This window comes from Notolepis coatsorum, assembly GCF_963971535.1.
Source record: "Notolepis coatsorum genome assembly, chromosome: 4".
Lineage (NCBI taxonomy): Eukaryota > Metazoa > Chordata > Actinopteri > Aulopiformes > Paralepididae > Notolepis > Notolepis coatsorum.
This window is the reverse complement of record NC_140168.1, coordinates 142723857-142739898: the sequence shown is the minus strand read 5'-3', so window position 1 is coordinate 142739898 and position 16042 is coordinate 142723857. Positions and strand designations below refer to the sequence as shown.

Sequence of the window (16042 nt, the reverse complement as noted above, 5' to 3'; positions counted from 1 at the left end):
GTGAGCAGTCACACCATTTGATTTTTTTCTTTTTCTATCAACTTTTTCTCCCATTTTCTATTTTTTCTCCCATCCCAATTTCGTATCGTCCAATTCTACCCTCCCCTGTCTCGAACGCTGTTAGGCCATGCCTCCCACAAGCCGGCTGCAATGTGGACGAAGCCTTACATCACGTGTCCCCTCCGGTACTCGAGGAAGCAGCCGTCGCATCTTTTCACCTGCACAACGCGATCTCTCAGCGTCGGGGGTCTGCGTGGGAAGGACACACCGCCCCCGTCGCTTCCTGATTCTGCTGCGCAGGCGCACCAACCGACCTGTAGGAGTCGCTGTCCACAACGTCCGATCCCCACCCATCAGCTTCCCACCCCCTAATACTGCCAATTGTATTAGTATAAACGACCAGCCAAGCTGATAGCAATGCGGAGAGCTGGGCTCGAACCCAACGTCTCCTGCATTGGTGGCGAGCGCCTTGCCCACTACACCACGTAGCTGCCCTACACCATTTGATTTTTATATATTTACTGTTAGCTTGTAGCTCTTGTCTGTGACAGTCACACCATTTGATTTTTATATATTTACTGTTAGCTTTTAGCTCTTGTCTGTGAGCAGTCACACCATTTGATTTTTATATATTTACTGTTAGCTTGTAGCTCCTGTCTGTGAGCAGTCACATCATTATATATTTACTGTTAGCTTGTAGCTCCTGTCTGTGAGCAGTCACACCATTTGATTTTTATATATTTACTGTTAGCTTGTAGCTCCGGTTTGTGAGCAGTCACACCATTTGATTTTTATATGTTTACTGTTAGCTTGTAGCTCCTGTCTGTGAGCAGTCACACCATTTGATTTTTATATATTTACTGTTAGCTTGTAGCTCCTGTCTGTGAGCAGTCACACCATTTGATTTTTATATATTTACTGTTAGCTTGTAGCTCCTGTCTGTGAGCAGTCACATCATTATATATTTACTGTTAGCTTGTAGCTCCTGTCTGTGAGCAGTCACACCATTTGATTTTCTCACTTGTTGTGTTAGGTGCTGTTGCTAACCAGTAAGGCTTATTATAAACAATGTTTATATATACAGTAGATAATATAAATTATTCCCAGGGCTTTCCCTGAAAAATGGTATAGGGGCGCAGTGCTCTATGACAACGTGCCAGCGCCACCATGTGGTTTATACTTTTAAAGGTGACATGCATTATAAATGTGTCTAGCATTGTATTATAGTAATAGGAGTTAGTATCAATGTGTTTGTGTCTCTAAATACCATATTGGCCGATTGCCGTCATTCAGGTCATTCATTTCCTGGTCCATTTTAATCAGGTCATTCTGATTTGACTCGCATGGTGACGTCACGTGGCGCTGGGGAAGAGGATAGTGATCCGATTGGCTCTGTGGTTGGAGCCAATGCCCGCCCACAACCTAGGCAGCCCACACAGCGATAGCAGAGCGAGTGGAAATCACTTCCTCCAACAGCGAGGCAGATAGTGTAATCTGACACCTCGGCTGCACTCTGCGAGGGAGGGAGAGAGGGAGAGAGGGAGAGAGGGGGAGAGAGAGAGAGAGAGGGAGAGAGGGAGAGAGGGGGAGAGAGAGAGAGAGAGAGGGAGAGAGAGAGAGAGAGAGAGATCTGTAAAGCATTCCCGGTAACTGGAGAAAGGTATTCCCGTAACCTATGGGTAACCGAGAATACCTTGAGGTACCAGGAATACCATGCTGGGTGCATCAAATTGCAATGCAACATATCAATCTGTGTGGGGTTGCATTCTGTTCGGACAAACATAAAAATGATTTGTGCAAAGTTTGGGAAAGATTCGTTGAGATTTAGAGGTAGCACACAACATGTGAAATATATGAAAATTGGCCTTTTTGGGCGTTTTACTAGATAACATGACAAGGCAATTTCAAAAACGGCAAGAAATAGTTTTTGAGAACATTTATTAACCCCAACATTTAAGAACAAAATGTTTGATAACAACATTGACATAGTCTTTCAAACATGTCTCAAGCATCCTAGAGTCCTAGACCTGGTCCAGCTTGCGCCTGCAGCAGCGAAGATGTGGCCGTGTTGAGCGGTCATGCTCAACTGCCTGTAGCACATTCTGCAGGTGCTCCTCGCTCCTGGCTGCTGCCACAAAGTCTGACGTCAGTTTGACGCCACACTCGGCACAGTCATTCACAACATTGATGGCGCGTACATTCACTGCACCCATCTGAAATGCTGTACTGGTAACCCAATCCTCTACATCCAGTGAAAGAAACGCGGGGTCGATGTGCAGCAGGTGCATGCCGAACCAGCAGTCTCGGTTGGCAAGATCAGCCAAGCTGGTGGTCGGCGAGAGGGTTGGAAACTTTGGCTTGCTGAAGCCAGTGCCAAAGCGGAGCTGTGGGGCTTGCATGGATATATCAGCCGGCTTGTGAAGAGTGCCAGGGGCAGCATCTTGCCTGACAGGTACCATAGGTGCCGCTTCAGCGCCTTAATCGCTGATGCTGCGATGCCCTCGTCAACAGACTTGTATGCGTACAGGTTGTGGTAGAGTGTAAGGTCATTCCATGCCGCATCTACGGCCGTGTCGCAGGTCAACCCCCACGTTGCGTAGATGTGCATGATGAAGTTGGCAAACGCCCGAATCTTCAGCACCTGCTGCTGCGTAGTGATGGTCCCCTGAGGAAGCAAGGCAATGTGCTGCTCCATCAAGGCCAGCTTGAGAGTGTAGAGCAGCTTAGCCATCCACCGCGCCTTGTGCAGTGCTCCCGGTCGTTGGAAGTTAACTGGAGTGTGCTCTGCACTGTCTGCACTCAGATACACAAGACATAGCTGCACGAACTCGCGATAGTCTCCTCGCTTGTAGTCGAGCACTCCTGCAGCGCACACAATTAGTTCAGCACGCAACTTGCCCAGGAACGGTGTTTCGGCATCGCCAGGAATGTAGCGGGCCAATGGGCCGCTGTCCTTGTGTGGCAACAGGTTCCAGTTGTCGCGCAGACGTGTAAACAATGTAACCTCTGGCGAGCGTGACGTCTCCACCTTGAGGTCAGTGAAGATGTGGCTGAGGAGCACCTCGCTGATGTGGTGCCGGCACCCGGACCAGAGCAGTGGTCGACCCAGTGAGAGCTGGATGGCAATGCAGGCTGCCGTGAGATGGCCAGTGTTTGACGCGGTGGTTTGACACCAAGCAGTTTGAGCCGCTCCGCATCTCCGATCACCACTGTCAGACGCTCCTCCAACTGGCGCACATTGTTGAGCATTGGCGTCAACTTGCTGTCCCAGTGCAAGGTGCACATGGGAGGTGGTGTCCACTGTTCTTGCTGGTCCTCACTGATGGCCTGCAACACGTGGCGGCGCGCTCGGTCTGCTGTTGCGTAGGATGTGGAGACCTTTGCCGAATTGCCACCGGATTCCTCGATCAGACCGTGCGTGAAGGCAGCCTGCTGCATTGGTGTGATCTTCAACCGTGTAGCCAGTAACACAAGACTCGGCCGGCTGAGAATGTCTGATGGAATGAAGGCTGTGGTGCCAGTCTTCTTATGCTCACGGGTGGGTGTGTTCTCAGCCGGTGGAGCAGCTGTTTCATCTGCATTGCTGTCTTCATCACTTTCGCTTTCCAACACCACCGCCATGCTGGACCTCGCAGTCATCTCCTGCTGCTCCTTGGTAAAGCATGCCTGCTGCGCTGCTTCACGCTCCTGTCGCCGCTTCAACTTAGATTGCAGATTGGCATCCAATGCTCCAAATGTGGCCACTCTGTCGCCCTTCATGCTGGCCAGGAAAGCAATGTCCTCTGGATCACAGATCAGCTCCTCTGCATTTGGAGACCACAGCGGGAATGTGGCATCCAGCTTGTGCTCCATTGCGTCCACCAGTCGAGCTGTAGCCTCACTGGAGCGCCTGGCCTTTGGAATGTGCCGCAGCTTGTTGCTAGCATCGACAAGCGCTATCATCTTGACGCATGCTCGACGATCACTCACCATTGGAATATTGGCCTTTCCATAAAATGGCTGCACCTGCTCCAAAACGTCCTTAGCCGCATGGAACCGTGACAAGGCTCCGGTCAAACCTGGCCGCTTGGCATGCAGTTGCACAGCATGCACCGCAAGATCTGGCGACCACTTGGCAGTTTGGCACCAGTGATGATGGCATCTGCATTGGTTATGCTGGGGCCCAGACCAAAGACCAGGCTGCGGCTGCTCTGGCGGGAGCCTAAGGGCGGCGACGCCATCTTGTGAGAACTGGATAGCTGGAGATATAGTTGGAGAGCTGGATCCTGTGGTGGGTGATGGTGGAGTTGGGGGAATTGAGTAAACTGTGATGCAGAGCCACACAGGTAAATCTATTTATAGGCCCATCCCGCCCATCCCCCCAAAAATTGCAGGACTAGGTGCGAGATGTAACAATGTTGCAACTCACACACACACACACACAGACACTAACAGCAGGCCATGTTGGGGGAGGACAGCATGTATTGTTTTTACATGGATGGTAACACTTTTAGCACCCATACAAATCAATACGCTGGAAATGTGTATTTTGATGCACCCATTGCCTAGGTATTCTTGGTTACCTAAATAGGTATTCCCGTAACCTGATAGGTATTCACGGTAACTTTAGATATTGATATGTATTCCGGTGACTTGTGAAAAGGAGAGGTTACCAGGAATACCATTACCATATAGGTATTCACGGTAACTTATATGTATTCCGGTAATTAATTAATTGAAGCTAACGCATCATGGAGGCCCAGGCCGTTAGCTACAAGCTACAAGCTAACAACACATCATGGAAGCCCAGGCCGTTAGCTACACACACACACACACACACACACACACCCCTACATGTGACCCCCCCCCCCTACATGTGACCCCCCCCTACATGTGACCCCCCCCCCTACATGTGACCCCCCATACATGTGCCCCCCCCCATACATGTGCCCCCCCCTACATGTGCCCCCCCCTACATGTGACCCCCCCTACATGTGCCCCCCCATACATGTGGCCCCCCCTACATGTGACCCCCCCCTACATGTGCCCCCCCCCTACATGTGACCCCCCCCCCTACATGTGACCCCCCCCCCTACATGTGACCCCCCCTACATGTGACCCCCCCCTACATGTGACCCCCCCCCCTATATGTGACCCCCCCCTCCCAGCTCCTGTATCTTGTCTCATCAGGGCAGAGAAAGTGCTGACGAGACAAAACAGAGCAGAGCTGATTGAGATCAATAAAGATACTGTTATCTCACACACACACATTCTGTACACACACACATACTGTACACACATACTGTACACACATAATGTACACACATACTGTAAACACACATACTGTACACAGATACTGTATACACACATACTGTACACACATACTGTACACACACACATAATGTACACACACTGTACACACATACTGTACACACATACTGTACACACACATAATGTATACACACATACTGTACACACATACTGTACACACACATAATGTACACACACATACTGTACACACATACTGTACACACATACTGTACACACAAATACTGTACACACATACTGTACACACACATACTGTACACATACTGTACACACATACTGTACACACATACTGTACACACACATACTGTACACACATACTGTACACACAAATACTGTACACACATACTGTACACACACATACTGTACACATACTGTACACACACATACTGTACACACACACATACTGTACACACATACTGTACACACACACGCATACTGTACACACAAATATTGTACAAACGCATACAGTGTACACCCACCCACCCACACACACATACAGTACACACACACACTAGGGGCATGGTGACCAGGAATACCTGTTTTTTCCAAAATTCAGTTCAAATGCCATCTTGGAATAACAAAACAACGATTGTGTGCAGACAATTGAAAATGTTGGGTTCCTTTCCACTTTCTTGAATATAGAAAAAATTTAAATACTTGTTCTAGAACTGTATTTTTTGGACTAGTTTGTTAAGTTACTGGGAATACCCTTTCCTTGTTTTTGCTCATTTTAACAGACAAAACGCAACACATTCTAGTAATTCTGGTTTACACCTAACCCTTATTATTGCTGTTATGATTTCCAAAAATAAAATCTCACCAATCTTTAGTAAAATAGGAGATTTAAGTGTTTATCTGGAATTGTGAGGATAGGTATTCGCGGTAACCTGGGATCAATATGTGAAACGTAATTATCTCCTAAAATAATTGGCCACAAAAGACGAAACTCATTTTGGTTGTTCATTGGGGTGCCAAGATCATGCCCAAAACATATCATGCATCTGCCATGAAAATTAAGCCTTTTTTGTTTGTTATCAATTGAAGGCCATGAACTATGTTGACTCATATCCCATACCCGGATTTTTCCTTCAGATTCAGCTAAATTTGAATTCTCTTGAGATAACTCGGGGAGAACTATGGTATTATGTTACATGATGATGATATCCCTACAAAACAACCAAAACATTTTAATTATCTCTTAAATTGGAGGAGATAGTGAATTGGTATTCCCGGTAACTTAGGTCAACTTTAGAGGTCCGCCATCCCTCATTACATGATGTTTTTTTTTAAAGGTGAATTATTTGGCATCTATGGCATCTATAACAATCATTATAACAATCATTCTTGACATGAGAAAAGATTTTAATGTTGTTCGTATAACGTCCTGGGTTATATGGCTTAGAAATGGGGCAGGTTACCGGGAATACATGCGTTACCCATATAGAGAGAGAGAGAGAGAGAGAGAGAGAGAGAGAGGATCGCTCCGAGAGCCGGGTCTGCTTGTTTACACAGTGCTCAGTGCCTCAGTCTATCTCTCTCTGTCTGCCAGTCGCTGGGAGAGAGAGAGAGGAGAGATCGCTCCGAGAGCCTGCGTGTGCTTGTTTACACAGTGCTCCTCCTCAGTCTATCTCTCTCTGTCTACCAGTCGCAGACTGTGGATGACTGTCACTCAAAGTGCTTATGGGCGGAGCCAGGCCATCACAACCTGAAATACTGATGCTGTGAAATGAGGCTTTTGAGTACTTGATAAGAAATATAAAACAATGCATTTTTTGGAAAAAAAAACTTACAGATGTCTTCAATAGACTCACAGGAATTGTGTAAATTTGCCCAAATAGTGCTAGGAATAGCAATGCAGGTCCCCCCCCCCCTTTTTTTTAACTATATTTATTGGGTTTTAGTTTACAAATTACAACATGTATATCAGCAGAGCAGTATTCAGCAAACATTTTCACCCCGTTCTCCCTCCCCTAACCCCACCCCACACAAAATAATAATTAACTTCAAAAACGGGTTCACATAGGAATGATACAGATTTAAATAATAAAAAATAAACATAAATAAATAATAATACAACCAAAATGTTTTACACATTAAGTAGAGGGTGTTTCTTGTCGTTTTTACACAATAATAAGAGTTGTCCCACAGTACTCCCCCTAATCCTGTTCTTGTTGAAGCAAGTTCCCAACATTCGTATTATGCTTTAAGAAGTACACAAACGGTCCCCAGGCATTATCAAAAATGTTTTGTTTACGTCTAACAATATACACCATCTTTTCCATTGACATGTTTGAAGCCATTTCTTTAATCCACATACCAATTCTTGGTCCATCAACATTTTTCCAATTAAGAGCTATTACACGTTTTGCTTGTAATATGCACATATCTATAAATCTAAACTCTTTGCGTTGTAGATGTGGGGTGGTAGGATATAAACCAAGAATAAAAAGCTTGGGATTCAATGGCAACTTCTTTGATAAAATTTGATCGATTAGATCAATAACATCTTGCCAGAAGGTTTTCACTTTCACACATTCCCATATGCAGTGGAACAGTGTCCCCCTTGCCTCACTACACTTAATACAAGTATCTGGAATATTATCATTAAACTTATGCAATTTAACAGGAGTTATATATGTACGCATCAGCCATTTATATTGTATACGTTTTAGGTTGCTACTGACTGTCTGACTCTGTGCCTCTTTACATGCCACGCTCCATTCTTCTAAAGATATTTCCTCCTCTATGTCTTCGTTCCATTGATTCAGTTTTGATTCAGATGATTCATCTGAACCAGATACAAATAAGTCGTATAGCATTGAAATTAGACCTTTACCATAACAGTGTCTAGTGACTGCTACCTCTAAGATGGAAATGTTCGTAATATCCAATGAATGGTTCTGAGATGATATAAAACTCCTTAGCTGAAGATATTTAAAAAAGTGATGTTTCGGAATATCATATTTTGTAGATATTTCCGCAAAGGACATGAATACTTCATCCTCCTCCCTGTATACGTCTTGCACTTTCCTTAACCCCTTTTCAGCCCATACTTTAAATCCACTATCGTTTTGCCCTGATTTAAAATTGGCATTGCCCCAAATAGGACTGAACCTGGATCGGGACGTATTTATATTCAAATATTTGAGTGTGTCAAACCACACATCTATCATGTTTAAAATAATGGGGTTGTCTGTATTTTTCTTCAGATATTTACGGTCTCCAGAATACAAATACAGGTGCAAGGGTAAGCTCGGTTTAACAGAGCAGGATTCTGAATGGATCCAAGCAGGGGGATTCTCCGATGAGAAGTAAAACATGATCGTCCGCAATTGTGCTGCCCAGTAATACCATTGGATATTTGGGCATTTCAGGCCTCCTCGGTCATATGGTAGGTAAAGTAGAGATAGGCGTAATCTGGGGCGTTTATTTTGCCAAATAAAGTTGGTAAACAGTTTCTTGATTCTTGTGAACAAAGACGAGGGAGGAGGTAAAGGGATATTCTGGAATAGTTAGAGAAATTTAGGGAGTATATTCATTTTTAGAATATTAATCCTGCCGATAATTGAGATAGGTAGGGATGTCCAACGCTCTATTGAAGAAGTACTAGCTTCCAGAATTGGGTCATAGTTTATCTGAGAAATCTTATTCACCTCAGGGACAATTCTTATTCCCAAATACGTGAATGTATCTGTTGAGTTGAGAGTAGAAGCACAAACAAGCCCATCCTCCCTCTCTCTTTCATTGAGTAACATTATAGATGATTTGGAGTGATTCACTTTATAACCAGATATTTTCCCAAATGTTTCAATAAGACTTAGGAGTGCTGGGATAGATCTGTGTAGATTTTTTAGCATTAATATTACATCATCGGCGAAGAGGGCTATCCTATGTTCTATATGACCTCGAATTCCATGAATATCACTGTGCGTCCTCACCGCTATAGCAAATGGTTCGATCGCAAGAATGAAAAGCAAGGGCGATAAAGGGCTCCCTTGTGGGCAACTTCTACTAATGTTAAAGGGTTTAGAGACCTTGCTATTCATCAGAACTTCTGCCGTAAGCCCTGTACAAAGAAAACTAACCCATTTGACGAATGTGTCTCCAAAGCCAAATCGTGTTAACACCTCAAACAGATAAGGCCACTCGACACGGTCAAAGGCCTTCTCTGCATCCAGTGAGAGTAAGGCAGTGTCTGTCGCCCCCTTGTGGTTATATAAAATATTGAGCACGCGTCGGACGTTATGAAAACCCTGTCTCCCTTGAATAAATCCATTCTGGTCTTCCCCCACCACCCTAGGTAGAAGGACCTCCAGTCTTCTTGCAATAATTTTACTAATAATCTTGGTATCCGAATTTTGGAAGCTGATTGGACGCATATTTTCACATTTTGTATTAGGTTTCCCTGGTTTTGGAAGTAAAGTGATTAGGGCTCCCCTCATAGATGTGGGGAGAAGACCATTCTCGAAGGATTCCTGAAACATCTCCAAGAGGGGTGATATTAATTTAGTTTGGAATTTCTTATAAATATCTATGGGGATGCCATCTGGGCCTGCTGCTTTTCCAGCCTGCATACAGCCGATTGCATCAGCAATTTCAACGCCAGTTATATTTTGATCTAAAGCCCTACTTTCCTCCTTTGAAATTTTGGGAATATCTAGGTTGTCTAAGAATTGTGTTTGCATGTCCAGGTTAGGAGAACATTCAGAGCTGTATAATTTCCCATAGAAGACTCTAAAAGCCTCATTAATCTCTGTTGGGTCCACTATAGTTCTACCATTTGGGGCTTCAATACAATTGATGGATCTTTCTGCTTGTTGTTGTTTAATGCGCCAGGCAAGAAGTTTTCCAGGCTTTTCCCCCTGATCATAGTAGGACTGTTTGAGTCTTATTAGGTCGGCAGCGACTTTGTTAGCTGCTAATTCATTGTACTGTGATCTAAGCAGTAGTAGTTTTGAATGAGCATCTGTAGTCGTATGTTTATTATGAAACATTTCTGTTTCCATTTTTTTTATATCCTGATCTAATTTCTCCATTTCAAGTCTTGTAGCCTTTTTCTTTGAGCTAGTGAAAGAGATTATTTGTCCCCTGACTGGTTGTCAATATCCCAGTGTACCCAACCCCCCCCCACCCAACCTCCTCCAATGTACAGTTTCTACGTCAAATGTATATACTCCCTTTTCTTGACTCCTTCTGTATCACAAACAGTACTGTATTTGCAAATCTGGTATGTCATAAATGTATAGATGTAGCAGTACTGACTATCTGTATGTCATGTATGTCCTGATGAATTGAAAATGGGGGACCCTGATGTAAACGAGACGAAAGTCTTTCTCTGGTCTGCATCCCCTTAACAATTGTGTGTATTGAGCTGTACTGTATTGTACCCATTCTGCAATCTGTTAATAAAGTTTTCAATCAATCAATCAATCAATCAATCAATCAATCCCTAATAAAAGCCTTGCAAGCCTCCCACCTCATGCCAGCAGAGGTCTGGGACTTGTTGCATTCAAAATACAGGTCAATCTGTTTCTCCAAAAAGTCTATAAATGTGTGATCCGTGAGCCATCCTGGTTGAAAACGCCATCTTGGTGGGTCATTCACTAGGTTAGTATCTTCATAGTTCAAGGATACCGCTGCGTGATCCGAAAGAACTATACTGCTATACTGACATTCACCTACTTTGGAGGCAAGCAGTGCTGAGACTAAAAAGTAGTCTATGCGTGAGTGTGTTTTATGAGTGCTGGAATAGCAGGAATACTCCACTGCATTTGGTTTGCCATGCCTCCAAATATCCAACAAATTTAATTCCTTCATAAAATGATGTATTGTCTTTCTCGACTTATTGTGAGTACCTTCTAGACCAGTTGACCTGTCCTTTGAAGGGTCCAACGTACAATTAAAGTCACCAGCTATTATGTATTGTCCAGGAAGAGTTGAGGCTGTCAAAAATAAATTATCATAGAATTTAGGGTCCTCTTCATTGGGACCATAAACATTTATCAGCGTTAACGTTTCAGACAGTAACCTACCCTGGACCATAATATATCTACCTGCAGTGTCCCTTACTACATTATGTACCTGTAATGGGACAGACTTATGAATTAGTATCATAACCCCCCTGGCATGAGTGGTGTAGGGGGCAGATAACACTTGGCCCTGCCACCTTTTTGCTACTTTAGAAACATCTTTGTTCAAAAGATGAGTTTCTTGTAAAAAAAACAATTTTTGATTTCAAATATTTTAACCTGCTCATTACCCGTTTCACCTTTGTAATTTTGTTCAAGCCCTTACAATTCCACGAAGTAAATTTCACCTTGCAGTTCTCTGACATTAGTTAATTAATATATATATCCCTTATGAAAAGGTACATAGACAGCCACACCAATATGAGAGAAGAAAAAATAATAAAACAGGAAAAAACACCCACCCCCTACTAACCTAAAGCCCATGCATCTCCCCTCACCCCACATTTCACTACTGGCCAAATGAGTTTCTCTAACTTGTCTTCCTCCTAAGCTCAAACTAGCTTTCATTTTTTCTAAATACTAATCACAAATAACATATCTAGTGTAGTCTTGAACTGCGCAATGCTTGCAACTTGTATACAGAGAATACAGTAGGCTTAGTATGACTGTTACTTTCCTTTCGGAGCCTTCCAACGCCGAGCCCGTCTCAATAAATCAAATGCTTCGGATAAACTTGTCCACCTCCGCCGGAGTTTGAAAGGTGCGGGCTCTCTCGTTGTGAGTTACCAGCAGCCGGTCTGGAAAGATGATTCGGTGCGTGTGGATCCCCCGTTCTTCCACACCTCGTCGTATCCGCGCTGCCTCTTGTGCACACCTGCAGAGAGGTCTATGTGAAGACGAACCGGCTCGTTATTATAAAGGACCTGTCCCTTGGTCCTAGCTGCCCTCAGTACTCTCTCTCTGTCCTTGAAGTTCATGAACTTCATGATTAGGGTCCTTGGGCGTTGAGAGTCAAGTGGCGCGCCGATTCTATGAGCACGCTCCAATACTAAGCCCCCTGGTTCAATATTCACAGTTGCATCCTGGCCCTCTGCCTTTTCCGGTAGCCCCACTAACCTGACGTTATTTCTTCGACTCCTGCATTCCAAGTCCTCCACTTTGTCGAGAAGGCTTTTAACGGTGTTCTCCAGAGTGCTAACCTTTGGTGTCAGCTTATTAACGTTGTCCTCCGCGTCAGAAATCCGTTGTTCAGTCTGCTCTATGCGGCTTATGCAATCTTGTATCTGTTTCTTTATTTCCGTAATTGTTATTTGCATTTTGTCGAAATTCTTATACAGTCCAGTTTTCATAGTCAGTATGGCTTTCATGATATCTTGGTTGTCTGGACTCAACTTTTCATCATCTGATTCGTCGAAGTCCTCGTGTGCGTTAGCCATCTTGATTTCATCTGACTTGGTGGCGCTGTTAGCCTCCTCCTCCACCTCTGACTGTTCAGCTTTCTTTCTATCCTTCTTTGCTTTTTCTTTAGCGTTTTTTCCTGACATTTTGATTCCGGATATTCTTATACATATACTGCGCGACTTTGAGTGATATTTTGATTAGTTTTGTAGGATTAAATTACATGCTAGCAGCTGAGCCTAAAATGTGCGACCTCCTAGTTACTCGTCATGCCCGTATGCAGGTCCCCTTTAAATATATTTTTGCAGTGAAAGCTTTTGGCCAGCTTACAAACAGCTTATGATATTTCACTAATAACACTTAATCATTGGTAAACAGACGTAGTGCTGAAAATATACACCTTGCCTGCCGTTTTGATAGGGTTAGGGTCTTTACTCTTGGCTACATTTGAAAAAGAAACGCAACATTAATTAATACGGACTGTATTCATCTATTTATGGCGTGATATCAATCTTGTACCGGTACTATTGTGCAGCCCCCCTCTGGACCCCCCCCCTCTGTATCACCCCCTAGTTGAGACTCATGCATAGGGTTGGGCACCGAGAACCGGTTCTAATAGGAACCGGTTCCTAACTTCCGGTTCTGCACCTCAAAGAATCGGAATCGAGAATCGTTTAGAACAGGAATCGAAATGGAGAATCGGAACCGGAATCGTTCAAATCCAAACGATGCCCAACCCATGCAGGAGGCATGGTCACGTGTCGTGGTTCTAGACTGAGGTCAGCAGCCCTGGTGTTGTTGCCATGGTCACGTGTCGTGGTTCTAGACTGAGGTCGTCAGCCCTGGTGTTGTTGCCATGGTCACGTGTCATGGTTCTAGACTGAGGTCGTCAGCCCTGGTGTTGTTGCCATGGTCACGTGTCGTGGTTCTAGACTGAGGTCAGCAGCCCTGGTGTTGTTGCCATGGTCACGTGTCGTGGTTCTAGACTGAGGTCGGCAGCCCTGGTGTTGTTGCCATGGTCACGTGTCGTGGTTCTAGACTGAGGTCAGCAGCCCTGGTGTTGTTGCCATGGTCACGTGTCGTGGTTCTAGACTGAGGTCGGCAGCCCTGGTGTTGTTGCCATGGTCACGTGTCGTGGTTCTAGACTGAGGTCAGCAGCCCTGGTGTTGTTGCCATGGTCACGTGTCGTGGTTCTAGACTGAGGTCGTCAGCCCTGGTGTTGTTGCCATGGTCACGTGTCGTGGTTCTAGACTGAGGTCAGCAGCCCTGGTGTTGTTGCCATGGTCACGTGTTGTGGTTCTAGACTGAGGTCGGCAGCCCTGGTGTTGTTGCCATGGTCACGTGTCGTGGTTCTAGACTGAGGTCAGCAGCCCTGGTGTTGTTGCCATGGTCACGTGTCGTGGTTCTAGACTGAGGTCGGCAGCCCTGGTGTTGTTGCCATGGTCACGTGTCGCGGTTCTAGACTGAGGTCGGCAGCCCTGGTGTTGTTGCCATGGTCACGTGTCGCGGTTCTAGACTGACGCATACTTAAGTCCTGTGCCAACCAGCTAGCCCCTGTGTTCACCGCCATATTTAATCAATCCCTGGCGGAGTCAGTGGTCCCTGCCTGCTTCAAGATGTCTACCATCATTCCTGTACCGAAGAAACCCTCCCCAACATGTCTCAATGACTACAGACCGGTGGCACTCACCTCTGTGGTCATGAAATGTTTCGAGAGGCTGGTCAAGGAGCACATTTGTGCCTCCCTCCCCAGTGATATGGACCCTATGCAATTTGCATACAGGACAAACAGGTCCACTGACGACTAGGGATGGGTACCTTTCACATTTGAACCGATACCGGTACCGGTACCTGTGAATCGATACCGGTACCCAACGGTACCTTTTTTCGGTACTTTAGTCTCAAGAAATTTAATTTACCTACCTCAGTCGTAAAAAAAAAATCCAAACTTCAAATAACTACAATTTCATCAGTTTTCGGCTTGTCATTGCTCTGACTGCTTTGTTGTTGAATCAAGTCAAATCCTAGGTAAGCATATATTGTGCGTGTGAACGTTGACATGAAAAGAAAAAAGTAAAAAAAAAATAATAATAAAAAAACGTTTTTTTTATTTATTTTTTTATTTTTTCTCGGTTTCTCACTTGATTCGATACTCGGTAGTACCGACGTGTTTCGGTTCGGTACCTCAAAAGTACCGAATTCGGTACCCATCCCTACTGACGACGCGGTCTCCCAGGTACTGCACAGCACCCTCTCTCACCTTGACCGCCAGAAGGGGGGCTATGTGAGACTGTTGTTCATTGACTACAGCTCAGCGTTCAACACCATAGTCCCCACCAGACTGGTGGACAAGCTGATCGAGCTGGGTCTGAGCTCCGCTCTGAGCGCCTGGGTACTGGACTTTCTGAGTGAAAGACCCCAGGCGGTCACGGTGGGGGGTCAGACCTCCAACACCATCACCCTGAGCATCGGGTCCCCCCAGGGCTGTGTTCTGAGCCCCCTGCTGTACTCACTCTACACACACGATTGTGTGGCCAAGTTCAGCTCCAACTCCATAGTGAAGTTTGCAGACGACACGGTGGTGGTGGGGCTGATCTCGGACAACGACGAGAAGGCCTACCGGGAGGAGGTTGAGATACTGGAACGCTGGTGCCAGGACAACAGCCTGCTCCTGAACATTGGTAAAACCAAGGAGCTGATTGTGGATTATAGGAGAGGACAGCAGGAGACACACACACCACTGAGGATAAACGGGGCTACCGTGGACAGGGTGAGCAGCTTTAAGTACCTGGGGGTCCACATCTCAGAGGATCTGACATGGTCAACACACATAGACACAGTCGTAAAAAAGGCGAAGCAGCGCCTCTACCACCTGAGACAGTTAAGGAAGTTCAGAGTATCTGGGAAGATACTCCAGTCCTTCTACTCCGGAGCTGTAGAGAGCATCTTGACTGGAAACATCACTGCCTGGTATGGAAAAAGCACGGCACAGGACAAGAAGGCCCTACAGAGAGTGGGGCACTCAGCCGAGCGTACCACGGGTATTGCACTACCTCCCCTGCAGGTTCTATACAACAAGAGGTGCAAATCCAGAGCCTGCAGAATAATGAAAGACCCTCACCACCCCAATAACAGCCTGTTCCAGCTGCTTGAGGTCAGGCAGACGCCTGCGAACCCCAGCTACTAGGACAGAGAGGCTTCGGCTCAGCTTCTTCCCTCAGGTCATCAGAGCCTTGAACAATGAACACTGAGTGCCACAGAACACTGAACTCTCCACACACAAGCACACACACGACACGCACGCTGTACACGATCGCACACTAGCAGCCACTTTAACATGAGCAAGCACACACTCATGCGGCACACGC

At 45.5% G+C, this 16042-nt stretch overlaps 1 protein-coding gene across 1 annotated transcript in view; it reads left to right on the top strand.

Annotated features, from left to right (window-relative positions):
* The window catches only part of neurl4 (neuralized E3 ubiquitin protein ligase 4), a gene marked incomplete at its 5' end in the record, with an annotated part of 128137 nt that overhangs the window by 77534 nt on the left and 34561 nt on the right, over nt 1-16042 (top strand).